Below are 16,803 nucleotides of genomic sequence, written 5' to 3' on the forward strand. Positions count from 1 at the left end.
AGGGGGTGATGAGAATGCCTCTGGAAGAACAACATTCTGCAAAGGCCTCTCCCCTCCCCAAAGCTGCAAGAGGAGCAGGGCTGCCCTGGCCAGATGCTGAAAGCAGGAGCCCTCTCCCAAGCAGGGGCTGAACTCAAGTCAGCTCCGCCTAAAGGACAGCAGAGAGAAAACTGGAAAATGCTCAGAACAATTCTTCTGTTGCTTGTTTGTTCTGTTTCATTCCCACAAGAAACTGTTATTCTTGCAAACTAGATACAAGAATTGCCCACAAGACCAACTGATAACCTTTTAAAAATCTAGGAAAATAAACCCACGCTGGAAACCCACCCAATCCTGAGGTCTCAGCTTGGGGTGTGATGACCCAGGATTGTGACTTAGCTTTTTTTTTCCTCCCTTTTCTTCCTCTCAAAGATAACAAGTAATGCAAAACGCCACATACATATTGGAAACACTTGTCATTTTTTTCCACTTACCCTCAGCGATATCAAGGACTATAATAAATAAGCCTGTCAGGAATTCTTGTCAGGAAACTAAACCACAGTTTTTAGTCTTGCCTATTCAACACATTGTTCAAAAATGTTTTGGTAACCTTTAAAGCCCTACTCCAGGAGAGAGCTTCCCATACCCTCCATTTCAATTCTTTCCTATTTTGAAGGTCATGGACACTTTGGGAGACGTGCTTATTTACATGGGTTTGAGTCATGCATCCAGGTCCTCCGCTGAGGAGGCAGGAAGGCACAATGCTTGTGAGGAAAAAGTGTTCCACAGAGCCACTAAACTGTGTGGTTCCAGCCCTCCTGAGAGGAAAGGAAAGCCTGAGGGGTGTTGCTGCCCACTAGGGAGGGTTCACCAGTGTGTGGGGCTCAGCTCACAGTGCATGGGGGGACGAGATGATCTCAAGTGATGAGCACAGGGGCCCAGCTCCATGGGAAGGCTGTGTACAACCATGAAGGAGGCAAGTTTGTCCCCAGTGCCCAAACCTGCCAGATATGGTCCTCTCATCTCATCCCTGTCTAAACCTGCTCATAGCTGGGACTTGAACATGTATCATGTTCACGATAGCCAAAAGTGTCCATCAATGGATGAAGGAATAAACAAAATGTGGCATGCATATATATGTATAATTGCATATATGCATAATTTCTGGTATACTCATTTTCTTTTAGTGAGTCTCAAGCTACTCTTCTTTCTTCTGATCAAAACTGAAATTTCACTGAATGGTCCCCTTGGCCACCTACCTAATGCTGACATGGCTAAAACCATGCTTTTGGTGCTCAGAGCTACACACACACAAACCACACACACACCATGCACACACACACCAGACACACACACAGCCCCATATATCCCCCACACCCCCACACACACACCACACATATCCCCCCACACACCCCCCACACATTCACCACACACACAATTGTTTTTATATATGTATATATACACAATTGCATATTATATATATTATATACTATGTAACATATTAACATATAAATTTTTTCAGCCTTAAAAATGAAGGAAATCCTGTCACATGGCTACAACATGAAAGAACCTTTAAGACATGCTACATGAAACAAGCCTGTCACAAAAAGACAAATATTACAGAATTTCACTTATATATATGAGGCTCCACTTACATAAGATGCCGCTTGTATGAGGTGCCTAGAGTAGTCAAATTCACAGAGACAGAAAATAGAATGGTGGCAGCCAGGGGCGAGTGGGAGGGGGAATAAGTGTTAGTGTTACAAATGAATATGGAGTTTCACATGGGGAAGATGAAAAAGTTCTAGAGATAGATGATGGTGACAACAGTGTGAACGTGCTAAACGCCACAGAACTACGCACTTAAAAATTGTTAAAATGGTAAATTTTATGTTATGTATATTGTACCATCATAAATTTTTTTAAACCTGCTCATAAAAAGATTTGAAAAATTCATATACACTCAGGATATACGGCTGATAAGACTTAATATCTCTCTCATGCATTTTTAGTAGGAGAGAAACCTTAAATCAAGGCTCCTTGTCCCAGTTTGTATAGTAGGGACTGCAAGGAAATGAAAAATAGAGAATCTCTTAATGACCATCCCTTTCTTTGATACATATCTTGCTTTCCTCCCTCTACAGGAACAGAAATCATGAGAGATCAGGTATGTTCGTGCTAAAATACAGCATTCCTTGCTTGGTTCTCCCCAATTCTAACAGGCTATTTTCTCTTCCTTAACTTATGTTTGGTCACTGCTACTCTTCTTTCTTCTGATCAAAACTGAAATTGCCCTGAATAGTTCTTTTTGTTGCCCACCCAATTCTGAAATGGCTAAAACCATACTCCCAGTGCTCAGAGCTACAAAATTTTCAGTGTTACTGGGAACTGTTTTCCAAAAGGACAATTATATCTTCCTATCATTTAAAAAATATAGATTCAAACAGATAAGAAATATTTATGTAGGGATTATAGATAGAATTTTGAGAGGTAAAGGGGGTCTTTGAGGTTTTGTCTTAGTCCATTTTGTGTTGCTATAGCAGAATACCAAAGACTGGTGAGTTACAAACAATAGAAGTTTATTTGGCTCACTATTCTCAAGGCTGGGAAGTCCAAGAGCATGGCACCGACATCTCTTGAGGGCCTTCATGCCACATCATCGCATGGCAGAAGGCAGAAGGGCAAGAGAGGCCAAGAGCAAGCCAGCAAGGGAGGGCTAAACTTGCTTTTATAACAAACCCACTCCCATGATAACATTAATGCATTCATGAGGGCAGAGCCCTCAAGACTTAATTGCCTCTTAAATATCTCACTTCTCAACATTGTTGCTTTGGGGATTCCATTTTCAACACATGAGCTTTGAGGGGCACATTCAAACCATACCTGGGGGCCTTTCAGATTATTCCATCTAATATCCTCATTTTACAGATGTACAAAGTGAGCCAAAATGACTTCCACAGGATAAACCTTTATATCCAGGCCTTGGGACTTAAGTCCAATGCCTTTTCTCCTCTGCCTCCTGGGGTAGAATTTTGGGAAAACTGCTATCCTACTGAATCCCCTGTATTACTTTACAGAAGTAAAACACAGTTGTTAATTGCACATGGCTCCAGAAAGCTTCATGAAGCGTCTTTTAATAGAGTACATTAGCCCATTAGTACCCACTAAAAACATCATCACTCCGTTCACCATATTAGCTTGAAGAAAGCAGGGTTTGAAGGGCAGGGGACCTGGGGCAAGAAGTAGAATTGAAATAAAAAGATGCTCGTGGCTGCAGTGAGGTTAGGGTGAGGGTTTTCATAGTTTGGAAATCTGGCATTGAAAACCTGAATTTTACTTACTATTCCGTTTCTCAGCAACTCTATAACATGGCTTAGTCAGTGCTCCTCTCACAGCTCAGTTTTCTTATCTGTAAAATACAGGGGTCCTGAGTAAGGAGGGAATAGTTGTCCTTGAGGGTAGTGGTTCTTGAACCTGGCATCAGAACCACTTTGGAGAACAGATTAAAAATGGCTGCCCCATTTCCTCTCTGAATATTCTGATTCAATTTGACTGCAGTAGGCCCAGAAATCTATATTTGTTGTTTGTCTTATTTTAAATGTAAATTATTTTAGCTATTTTTAAATTGTTAACTGCATGCATTAGGTTAAAAATTCCAAAATAAGTAAGTATATAAAAGTATATGTATATTGGAAGATTTCCTTCCAATGCCTTATCCCTGTGTCTCAGTCCTCAGAAACAAATGTGATTATTGTTTCTTGGTATCTTTCCAAACATGTCACATACATGTTTAACATAAAGCACCAGTACCTGTGCTACAGCTGGTCTCAAGACAGGCATTGGGGGGCCCTCTAGGGTCTCCTTATCTCAGAGATGGAGAGCTGAGGCTTTGGGTTTTGCGAAATGACAGCACATCATGTATGCAGTGTTCTTAGTTCTGTGCTTGGTGTGTCCTAGAGGCCCAGCTTATGTTGCCTGTTGTCATCTTACTGAAGACCTGTGCCATTCTGGGACTGGAGGGCTGTGGCTCCATTCTTCCCCAGACCCTGTCTCTCTCCTCCTGCAGGGGGAAAGCAGAATTTTTTCTGGCATGGAACTGTGCCAGGAAGGGCTTCTGCCAAGCCCAGAGCCTGCCCGCAGAGGCTGGGGGTTGCTGGATGAATGGCTCTGGGGACCCCTAGGGTGTTGCCTCAGAAGGGGAACCTGTCAAGGTAAATGTGCCTCTCCGCCGGCCCCTCTGGGAAGATGCAAGCCCTGCTGTGTGTATTGCCTCTTTCCTTACTCCCTCTGTCATTTGCACATCAAAAATTCAAACAAAAAGACAGTTTTCCAAAGTTGACTGATTTCATACCAGAAAGACTGCCCCATAAAAGGAGCTGGGGTTTCTAGAGAGTAAAGGCCCTTCATTCCTGACATTTGAGTCAGTAATGGCCATAAAGATCTTCTATTAATGGTCCCAACAACCCTTCATTTCCACATACTCCTAACCCTTAACTAATAAATAGCACAATGAAGCTTCACTAGGGGTCTGGTTTTGGACAAATTATCTTTTCAACACTTGGATCAGTTTTCTTCATAGCTTGGTTGTTTCCTGTTTCTTAGCATCCAGTTGGCTTGCCTTGGAGCTGGACATGAGTATGGGCTTTGTGTGCAAGCATATGAAGAATTCCTGTGCATTTCTTAAAATTCAATGTTCTTCACTCTGGTGCTCCCACAGGGACAGCTCGATGTGGTGGGAGGGCTCTTGACTAGGAGTCCAGGCACCTGGGTTCTGGTCCCAGCTGTGTGCTGACTCCACGCCCTTGAACAAGCGATTTAAGCTTCGGAATTAGCTTCCTCTTCTCAACATCCTTTGTATTTGTGAAATTTCTTTGTTACATGGTTCCACTGAAAGTCCACCACTGCCCTGGTGAAAGATATGATTAATCCATGTTTTGCTGATGGAAGCTGAGATTTGAGAGGCTATCAGAAGTGGCAGTACAGAAACTAGAATCTAGTCTTCTTCCAGACCTTGGGGTAGGGCATCAGTAGAGGTGACGAAGCCCCCAGTCTCCAGCCCCTGCCAAACCAGTTCTCACTGTCCACTCCTCTCCTCTTTCAACTCCAGCTTACCCATTTGGAATTATTCCCACTCTGCTCACTGGTGTCTGCATCCACACTTCCCCAGATCCCTTTTGTCATTCCTTCATTCATACTTTCAGGAAGGATAAATTGTCCTATGCTCAGTGTTGGGCATTGCACTACGGCGCAAGACTACCTAATGAACAGGAAGTACTGGTCCTTGGGAGCTCCCAGTATAGGTGGGAGACATAGAAATAAATCACTATAACATCATCTATAATATAATGTCACTATAATATCATATGAAAAGTATAGGAAGAAGAAAACCTGCAATGGGAAGGCAGAAGAAGAAAGTGATACATTTTGATGGGGAGAAGGAGCTAGGGGGAATTTTAGAGGAACTTTTATAGAAACTCTGATATTTAAGTTTTTATAATGCCTCTCTGCTTGCAAAAAGTACAATTGAAGGATGAATGGAGAGAAGTGGTCAGAAAATGAGAGATTATTTATTATGTAGCCTACAGTATATCAGGAACTTTTTATTTGCTCAGTGGCACACAGCTAGGTGCTTCAAATGCATGTTCAAAGTTGAGTATCTTACTTAACCCTGTACTGACTCCCTCTATGATGGTAGCTTCTAGAAAACAGTGTAGACAGAAGTAACAAAAGACAACAGAAAGTACATGGAATCCACTTCAAGGGGAAGATACCTATCCATCAACCAAGGTCGATCCGTGAGTGTGGATAAGAAAAGTAGTGAGGCACTTGCAGGGCCTTGAAGACTGATTCAGAAAGGGAGGGAAGGCAACTAGGAGTCTTTTCTGACAACAAATGGAAATGATGACTGTACTGCTCTCCTCTGAACCTCTGAATGGAATTTACAAGGAGGTGGCTGAGGCATAATATGGAAGAGAGGCTCTTGAAGATAACTCAATACCAGGATTTGCTTATTTGCTCTATGACCTTTAGACTGATTTCTAAAGTGACTTCTCTAATGTAGCAGGCGGGCCGGTGGACTGAAAGCTGCTCTGCTGGAATCCACAAGAAGCAGTCATGGAAAGGAAGAGGGAACCCATTACAGGGCAGGGTAGGTTTGCAGGATCTAGCCGCACAGCTCTGAACCCAGGATCAGGGTGGGGGAAGTACAGTGCTGGAAAGACATTCCCAAGGACCCTGAAGAAAACGGATCCTTCCACAGCTACTGCCATCAGGCAAGTAGAACTCTGCCTGCTAGAGACTGGACCTTTCATCTCAGCAATTCCTAGCACCTCCATGTGCCTGGCTGTGATACAGCACTGTGAACAAGACTTGGCTCCTGTCTCCAAGCGGCTTGTGGCTTCATTTGTACTGAGTTTGCTTGCATATTGCCACACCAAATGGCATTGATGGACAGTAGATGAGAACTTACTGGTTCAATTAAAGAGTTTATATTCTTAGTCTATTATAACATGATCTGAGGTTTAAAACATAATCCTTACATTTGGTCAAGCGGGACCATTAGACTAGATAAAGGTCAAGAGTGGTAGTAAGACTGGGTCTGAAGTGAGACAGTCAGGCTTCAGATTCTGGCTCTGCTATTTATGTGGGACTTGGGGTAAGGTGCTTATTTTTTGCAACTCATTTTCATCTGTTATAAAACTGAGAGGGAGAGTAATATGTGCTATGTTGACAATGTATTCCGACACCTAGAACATGGTATTCAGTTCATCAGTGGTATTTTTAAAAGTATGCACACAACAGATATGAGAAAATATTTGCAATGCATTAACAAATTATCAGGATCCAGAATGTATAAAGAGCTTCTAGAAATTAAGAAGAAAAAGACAAGCCAAAAGAAAACTGGGCAAAGAATATGAAAAGGCAATTCAAAGAAAAATGAATATAAACAGCCAGTTAACATGATAAAAGTTTCTTATCCTTGCTAGTAATCACAGCAGTGCAGATTCACAATCGTGAGATGCCACTAATACTTTTTAAATATACTTTCATAAGCTCTAGCAGAGAATAAACTACATTTATTGACTCTTTTCCACGTACCAGGAAGAGACAGAATGATTACTTTCAAACATAACTGTTAAGTGAATAAGGCCTGTTGCAGAAAAATATATAAAGCATGATACCACGTAGGTTAAAAATGCATAGAAGGCCTGGCGTGGTGGCTCATGCCCATAATCCCAGCACGTTGGGAGGCTGAGGCGGGCGGATCATGAGGTCAGGAGATCGAGACCATCCTGGCTAACACAGTGAAACCCCGTCTCTACTGAAAATACAAAAAATTAGCCAGGCATGGTGGTGGGCATCTGTAGTCCCAGCTACTCAGGAGGCTGAGGCAGGAGAATGCCATGAACCCGGGACGTGGAGCTTGCAGTGAGCTGAGATTGCGCTACTGCACTCTAGCCTGGGCAACAGAGTGAGACTCCCTCTCCAAAAAAAAAAAAAAAAAGCATAGAAAGAGGGGGTGGCCAACATGGCTGACTAGCGTACACAGCTCTCAGGAAGAGGAACAAAAGGGGAGAGTAGGTACAGCACCTTCAACTGAAACATCCAGGTGCACACATTGAGACTAATCAAGAAAAAAACCGACCCATGGAGAATGGACAAAAGCAAGGCAGGATGACGGCCCACCCAGCAGCAACACAGAGCCAGGGGAATTTTCCCAGCCCAGGGAAGCAGTAAGTTAATGTGTGACCCCGGGAACCCTTGATTTTCCCATGGATCTTTGCAACCCTCAGGTCAGATCCACCTCGTGAACCCACTCCCCCAGCGCCTTCAGTCTGACACACAGAGCTATGTGGAGTCTTGGGAGAGCATCCACCCAGGCATGCACAGAGACCCAGGAGCCTTAGATACCTGAGCTTTCCCAGCTTCCCAGCAAAAGTAGCTAGCTGCATCTCTGGCAAAGTGGGAGGTTAGATCCTGGCATATATCCCTAGGAAAGGGGCTGAGCAGCAGTAGTCTACAGGTCTCACTTCCACAGCACCTCACAGGGTAAGACCCACTGCCTTGGAATTCTAGCCTGCCATTTTGTACCTCCCTGAGACAGAGCTCTCAGCGGGAGAGATGGGCTACTACCTTTGCTCTTTGGGCAACTTAGCCATCTAGCCTTCAGGCTTTGGAGAATCCAAGCCAACTGAGGACGGAAGCAGGCTACCAGCACAGCACAGCTGCTCTATGAAAACATGGCCAGACTGTTTTTATAAGCAGGTCCCCAATACCATTGCTCCTCACGGGACAAGACCTTCCAACCAGATCTCCAGCCACCTCCTATGGGTATGTTCAGGCCAGCAACATGTTCATACCTCCCTAGGATGGAGTCCCCAGAGGGAGGGGCAGGCCACCAACCCAAGAAAACTAAGAACCACAATAAAACAATACAGGAGCTGAAAGATGAAATAGCCGGTATAAAAAAGAACCTAACAGATCCGACAGAGCTGAATAACACAATATAATAATTGACAATGCAGTCACAAGTATTAACAATAGAATAAACCAAGCTGAAGAAACAATCTTAGAACTTGAAGACTGGCTCTCTGAAATAAGACATTCAGACAAAACTGAAAAAAAAGGATAAAAAATGAACAAAATCTATGAGAAGTATGTGATTATGTAAAGAGGTCAAATCTATAAATCATTGGCATTACTGAAAGGGACGGGGAGAAAGCAAACAATTCAGAAAACACATTTCAGAATATTGTTCATGAAAACTTCCCTAACCTTGTGAGAGAGGCCAACAATCAAATTCAGGAAATACAGAGAACCCCTGCAAGATTCTACACAAGATCATCCCTAAGACACATAATCATCAGATTTTCCAAAGTCAAAAAAAAAAAATGTAAAAGGCAGCTAGAGAGAAAGGGCAGGTCACCTACAAAGGGAAGCCTATCAGGCTAACAGCGGACATCTAAGCAGAAATTCTACAAGGCAGAAGAGATTAGGGGCCTATATTCAACATTCTTAAAGAAAAACAATCTTCACCCAAGAATTTCATATCCAGCCAAACTAAGCTTCCTAAACAAAGGAGAAATAAGATCCTTTCAGATAAGTAAATGTTGAGGGAGTTTATTACCACCAGACCTGACTTACAAAAGATATTGAAAGGAGCACAAAGCATAGAAAGGAAAGAGTGCTGCCAGCTAATACAAAAACACACTTAAGTACACAGACCAGTGACACTATAAAGCAACTACATAAAAAAGCCAGCAGAATACCAACTAACAACACAATGACAGGGCCAAACCCACACATACTAACATTAACCTTGAATATAAACAGACTAAATACCCCACCTAAAAGGCACAGAGTGGCAAACTGGATAAAAAAGCAGCACTCGATGGTATGCTGTCTTCAAGAAACCCATCTTACATGTAATGACACCCAGAGGCTCAAAATAAAGGACGGAAGAAAATCTACTAAGGAAATGGAAAACAGAAAAAGCACTGGTTGCAATCCCAATTGCAGACAAAACTGACTTTAAACCAAAAAGATCAAAAATGACAAAGAAGGGCATTACATAATAGTAAAGATTCAACAAGATGACCCAACTATCATAAATATACATGCACCTAACACAGGAACACCCAGATTTATAAAGCAAGTTCTTAGAGACCTGCAAAGAGACAAAGACTTCCACAAAATAATAGTGGGAGACTTCAGTACTCCTTTGACAGATAAGTGACAGGTCATTCAGGAGATCATTAGACAGATCATCAAGGCATGAAATTAACAAAGATATTCAATACCTGAACTCAACATTGGACCAAATGGATCTGATAGACATCTACAGAACTCTCCACCCCAAAACAACAGAGTATACATTCTTCTCATTGCCACATGGCACATACTCTAAAATTGACCACATAGTTGGACATGAAACAACTCTCAGCAAATGCAAAAAACCTGAAATTATACCAAACACACTCCTGGACCATGGTGCAATAGAAAACAGAAGTTAAGATTTAGAAAATCATTCAAAATCATGCAATTACATGGAAATTAAACAACATGTTCTTGAATGACTTTTAGATAAATAATGAAATTCAGGCAGAAATCTAGAAGTTATTTGAAACTAATGAGAACAAAGATACAACATATCAGAATCTTTGGGAAACTACTAAGTCAGTGTTAAAAGGGAAATTCATCATACTAAATGCCCACATCAAAAAGTTAGAAAGATCACAGATTAACAACTTAACATTACAACTGAAAGAATTTGAGAAGCAAGAGCAATCAACTCCAAAGCTAGCAGAAGACAAGAAATAACCAAAACCAGAGCTGAATTAAAGGAAACCAAGACGCAAATAAAAAATAAAAAATAAAAAAATTCAAGTGACCAATAAATCCGAGAGTCAGTTCTTTGAAAAAATTAATAAGATAGATACACCATGATATAGTTTGGATTTATGTCCCCGGTCAAATCTCACACAGAATAGTAATCCCCAGTGTTGGAGGAGAGGTCTGGATCATGGGGGCAGATTTCCCCCTTGTTGTTTTCATGATAATTAGTGAGTTCTCACATAATCTGGTTGTTTAAAAGTGTATTGCACCTCCCCCTTCACTCCCTTCCTCCTGCTCTGGCCATGTAGGACGTGCCTGCTTCCCTTTTAACATCTGCCATGACTGTAAGTTACCTGAATGTCCCCAGCAATGCTTCCTGTACAGCCTGCAAAACCATGAGCCAATGAAACCTCTTTTTTAAATAAATTACCCAGTCTCAGGTATTTCTTTATAACAGTGTGAGAACAGACGAATACAGACTGCTAGCTAGATTAATAAAGAAGAAAAGAGAGAGCAAAATAAACACAATTAGAAATGATGAAGGAAATGGTACCACTAACCCCACAGAAATAAAAATAACCATCAGAAACTATTATGACCACCTCTGTGCACAAACTAGAAAACCTAGAAGAGGGCCGGGCGCGGTGGCTCAAGCCTGTAATCCCAGCACTTTGGGAGGCCGAGGCGGGCGGATCACGAGGTCAGGAGATCGAGACCATCCTGGCTAACACGGTGAAACCCCGTCTCTACTAAAAATACAAAAAAAAAAAACTAGCCGGGCGCGGTGGCGGGCGCCTGTAGTCCCAGCTACTCGGGAGGCTGAGGCAGGAGAATGGCGTAAACCCGGGAGGCGGAGCTTGCAGTGAGCTGAGATCCGGCCACTGCACTCCAGCCTGGGTGACAGAGCAAGACTCCGTCTCAAAAAAAAAAAAAAAAAAAAAAAAAAAAAGAAAACCTAGAAGAGGTGGACAAATTCCTGGACACATAGAAAACCTAGAAGAGATGGACAAATTCCTGGACACATATGCCCTCCCAAGACTGAAGGAGAACCAGGAATAAATTGATTCCCTGAACAGACCAATAATGAGCTCTGAAATTGAATCAGTAATACATAGCCTATGAACCAAAAAAAGCCCAGGACATGATGGATTCAGAAATGAATTCTACCAGATGTACAAAGAAGAACTTGTGTCATTCCTACTGAAACTATTCCAAAATGTTGAGGAGGAGGGACTCTTCCATAATTCATTCTATGAGAGCAGCATCATGCTAATACCAAAACCCGGCAAAGACACAACAGAAACAAACAAATAAAGGAAACTTCAGGCCAATATCCTTGATGAACATCTACATAAAAATCCTCAACAAAATACTTACAACCCGGATCCAGCAGCACATCAAAAAGCTGAGCAACCATGATCAAGCAGGCTTTGTCTCTGGGATGCAAGGTTGTTTTAACATATGCAAATCAATAAATGTAATTCATCACATAAACAGAACTAAAGGCAAAAACCACATGATTATCTCAATAGATGCAGAAAAAGCTTTTGATAAAATTCAACACCTCTTTGTATTAAAAACTCTCAATAAACTAGACATTGAAGGAACATAAGTCAAAATATTAAGAACCATCTATGACAAACTCACAGCCATTATCATATTGAATGGGCAAAAGCTGGAAGCATTTCCCTTGAACACTGGCACAAGACAGGGATGCCCTCTCTCAATCTACTCCTTTTCAACATCGTATTGGAAGTCCTAGCCAGAGCAAGCAGGCAAGAGAAAGAAATAAAGGGTATCCTAATAGGAAGACAGGAAATCAAACTATCTCTGTTTGCAGACAACATGATTCTATATCTAGAAGACCCCATAGTCTTGGCCTTTGGCTGATAAACAGTTTTGGCTGATAAATAAGATCCTTCAGCTGATAAACAACTTCAGCAAAGTTTCAGGATACAAAATCAATGCACAAAAATCACTAACATTCCTATACACTAATAACAGCCAAGCCAAGAGTCAAATCAGGAAGGCAATCCCATTCACAATTGCCACAAAAAATAATAAAATACCTAGGCATACAGCTAACCAGGGATGTGAAAGATCTCTACAATAAGAATTGAAAAATACTGCTCAAAGAAATCAGAGAAGACACAAACAAATGGAAAACATCTCATGCTCATGGATAGGAATAATCAATATTATTAAAATGGCCATATTGCCCAAAGCAATCCACAAATTCAATGTTATTCCTATTAAACTACCATTGACATTCTTCACAGAACTAGAAAAAGCTATTTTAAAATTCATATGGAACCAAAAAAGAGCCCAAATAGCCAAGGCAATGCTAGGCAAAAAGAACAAAGGTGGAGGTATCACATTACCCAACTTAAAACTATAATACAGGGCTATAGTAACCAAAACAGCATGGTACTGGTAAAGAAAAAGAAAAAGAAAAAAAAAAAAAAGCAAGCAAACAGACCAATGGAACAGAATAAGAGAGCCCAAAAATAAGGCCACATACCTACAACCATCTGATCTTTGACAAAGCTGACAAAAACTAGCAATGGGGAAAAGACTCCCTAATTCAATAAATGGTGCTGGGATAACTGGCTAGCCATATGCAGAAGATTGAAGTTTCCTTATATCATATATAAAAATCAATTCAAGATAGATTAAAGACTTAAGTGTAAAACCCAAAACTATAAAAACCCTGGCAACAACCTAGAGAATACCATCTTGGACACAGGAATGGGCAAAGATTTCATGACAAAGACACTAAAAGCAATCACAACAAAAGCAAAAATTGACAAAGTATCTTTAAGAGCTTCTGTATAGAAAAAGAAACTATCAACAGAGCAAACAGACAACCTACAAAATGGAAGAAGATATTTACAAACTATGCCTCTGACAAAGGTCTAATATCCAGCATCTATAAGGAACTTAAACAAATTTACAAGTAAAAAGCAAACAACCTCATAAAAGGAAGCAAAAAGCATGAACACTTTTCAAAGGAAGACATGCATGCAGCCAACACATAGGAAAAAAGCTCAGTATCACTGATCATTAGAGAAATGCAAATCAATTATAGCTTTAAGTCAGATAATGTGATGCCTCCAGCTTTATTCTGGAGATACCGCAATGAAATATCATTTCACACCGGTCAGAATGACTATTAAAAAGTCAAAAAATAACAGATGCTAGCAAGCTTGCAGAGAAAAGGAACACTTACACACTGTTGGTGGGAATGTAAATTAGTTCAAGCATTGTGGAAAGCAGTGTGGTGATTCCTCAAAGAGTTAAAAGCATTCAACCCTAGGTTAAATGCTCGAAGAGTTAAAACCATGTTAAATTCCTCAAAGAGTTAAAACCATTCAACCCTGCCATCCTATTACTGGGTTTATACTCAGAAAAATATAAATTATTCTACCATAAAGACACATGCATGTGCATGTTCACTGTGGCGCTATTCACAATAGCAAAGACACAGAATCAAATGCCCATCAATGACAGATTAGATAAAGAAACACCGTGGAATGCCATACAGGCACAAAAAAGAATGAGATAATGTCTTTTGTGGGAACATGGATGGAGCTCAAGGTTATTATCCTCTGCAAACTAATACAGGAACAGAAAATCAAATACCAAATGTTCTCACTTATAAGTGGGAGTTAAATGATGAGAACTTAGGAACACAAAGAAGGAAACAACAGACACTGGGGTCCACTAGAGGGTGGAGGATGGGAGGAGGGAGAGGAGCAGAAGAGATAACTATTGGGTACTGGGCTTAATACATGGGTGATGAAATAATCTGTGCAACACCCCCCCCCATGACATGCATTCACACCTCTGGAACAAACCGCCACATGTACTCCTGAACCAAAAATAAAACTTTAAAAAACAATGCCGCAAACATATGAGATATGTTTATGAAGTTCATGTGTTAGTGCAACTATATAAAGACTTGGAAGGATTCATACCAAATAGGTATCATATTAGCTTTATCCAGAAAACTTCAATTTCTTATAAGAATGTATTCCCAGATTAGTTTAAATGGGTAAGTGATAAAGAATATATTATAATTTATCTGAACATGGGGTGTGGTTAAAGGTTTCAGCTGTAAACTCAGACACCCTGGGTGTGAATACCATGGCTCCACCACTTATTCGCTGCATGAGCTTGCCCAAGTCATCTAACCTCTCTTTACCTTAGTTTCCTCGTCCTTAAAATGAACGTAATAGTAGTACTAACCAAGGGGAGTAGTTGTGAGGAGTCAATAGAAGTACACAACTTAGTGCCTCAGTAATGTAGGTTTTACTATCATTACCCTCCTTCCTCCCATAGATCAGCAAAAACCATCCCATACTGGAGTTGGAAAGGTTCACACTAAACCCAGTGTCGTTCTACTGATAAGGAAACTAAGGTCAGAGATTCAATGACTTGTCCAAGGGACACAGTTAGTAAGCTTTAGACTCCAAGTCCCGATCCTGTTTCCCAAGTCTTAATGCTGTAGTAGTAAAAAAATCAAGCTTTCCAAGGCATGAAAACGTCCAGACGAGGCTTCCTTTCTGTAAAAATGTTAACAGTTCTTTCCTTAGGACACACATCTCACCAGACTTCCTTAGGAGAAGTGCAACTGCTATAAAAGCCTTACTCATGGCCTGAATATTTCACTTGAGGGCAGAGGGAAAAATCAGTTCTGGTCATGGTGACTGTCTTATTTCCCATCAATGCTCCAAGGAAATACATCACTAACAACTAGCATTTGTATTTCAAAACATTTTCACATATTATCTCATTCGGTCCCTAAAACTTGGTGAGGCAGGACTCATCATTATTCCCAAGCTACAGAGAAATAAACTGAGACTAAAAGAGTTTAAGTAGTTTGCCCAAAACTTTTAGAGAAGATTTAGCTTTCTACTAATTTTTAAGTAGCAACTCTAAAATTTAAAAAATAAGCAACTTTTAAAAGTGTGAACTATTGTTTTTGTTTTTGTTTTTGTTTTTTTGCAGAACTGGGATATAAGCAGGTTCAAACATGCTTTATGAGCATATATATATGTATGGAAACCATACACATCTCAGATATTCTGTAATAGAACTATTTTCAGTCACTTTACCTTATTGACTTAACATGAATCCTGATGTTTGTTTGAGAAAAAACAGTTACTCTTCCTATGTAAAAATGTTTTCATTCAAAATATACTAAAGATGAAAAGTATCATGATGAAACTGATTATAATTTCCAACTTTTATAATTTTATACTAGTTTTGGGTGGCAAATAAATATAACTTGATAAATATAGCTGCGTTTCATTTTAAGAAGAGTTTCATAAACTCATCCAGAGAGCGAGCTATGTGAGGGGCCCCCTTCATGGGGTGCCCATCTGTAGATAGGTCCAGAAGTAGTTGGAGATGACATAGAAATATTAAAGAAAAATACTCCTCTCCATGGGAGTCGGTGCTCATTCCCTCTAGAAAGAGGTCTTTGGAAACAAAAATGCTCAGCTCTCAAACACTGAGCGTGTATCTGTATAAATGTGGTGGTTTATCACACTCCCTCCCATCAGACCCATGCCCATCTGCAAGTTTATGTGAATTAGAGGCAAGCCCTTAACTCTCTCTACCCAACAAAGGCAAATCAAAGGGGGTTGGCTAGAGTTGATAGGAGTGCCCAACCAGGCATAAGCTACTAGATATAAATGAGAAGAAGGGGCTCCAGAAACAAAGGAGAAGATTCCGAGTGGAAAGTCCCATGTCTTGAAGACAAAGTTCCTCCTTGAGCTTCCCCTGAAAAAATACCTTGGCCTGGGAAGTGGGTCATGTGGGAAAAGGGAACCTGAGGAGGAGGACTGTCCTGGCTGGAGAATATTTTAATAAACTTCTACTTTTGGCTACAGGTACAAGTGGTAAAGTGCAAAACGCAAACAAAACAAAGACATGCAAATGGCCTGTGTGCTTTGCTAGTGCAGCCCACCCAGAAGCGCCCTGCTCAGGAAGTTGCCAGGAAGGTGATGGGTGGAGCCTGGTCTCCCCAGCTCAGCCATCTTTCAGACTCCCCAGTGCCTCCTGGCAGAGTTTGGGTAATCAAATTTTCACAACAGTATCTGAGCATTTTTGCTATTGTGGTACAGACCTATCATCTTTTAAATGCAGCTGGGAGAGTGCTCGTGGCCTATCTTCCTTTCACAACATCTGAGGATCCGTAGCAATGGTAAGCACACTCACCAGTATACAGGACTAACGTTCCACATCTCTCCTCTAACTTTGAAACTCTTTATTGATGAGGCCAGATGTCAGGAATACATTTTTGTATGCTAAAAAAATTTTTTTTAAATCTCTACCATAAGAAATAACCTGGATAAATTTGTCCTCATAAGCAGCAAATGCCACCAACAAGAAAATTCATGCGTGTTCATGAAATGAATGTTTTGTGGGGCTGTTGGAGAACCCACATATTGTTGTCATGGCCCTCTCTCACCACTCCTATTC

The sequence above is a fragment of the Macaca nemestrina genome, chromosome 7 (genome assembly GCF_043159975.1).
Source record: "Macaca nemestrina isolate mMacNem1 chromosome 7, mMacNem.hap1, whole genome shotgun sequence".
Lineage (NCBI taxonomy): Eukaryota > Metazoa > Chordata > Mammalia > Primates > Cercopithecidae > Macaca > Macaca nemestrina.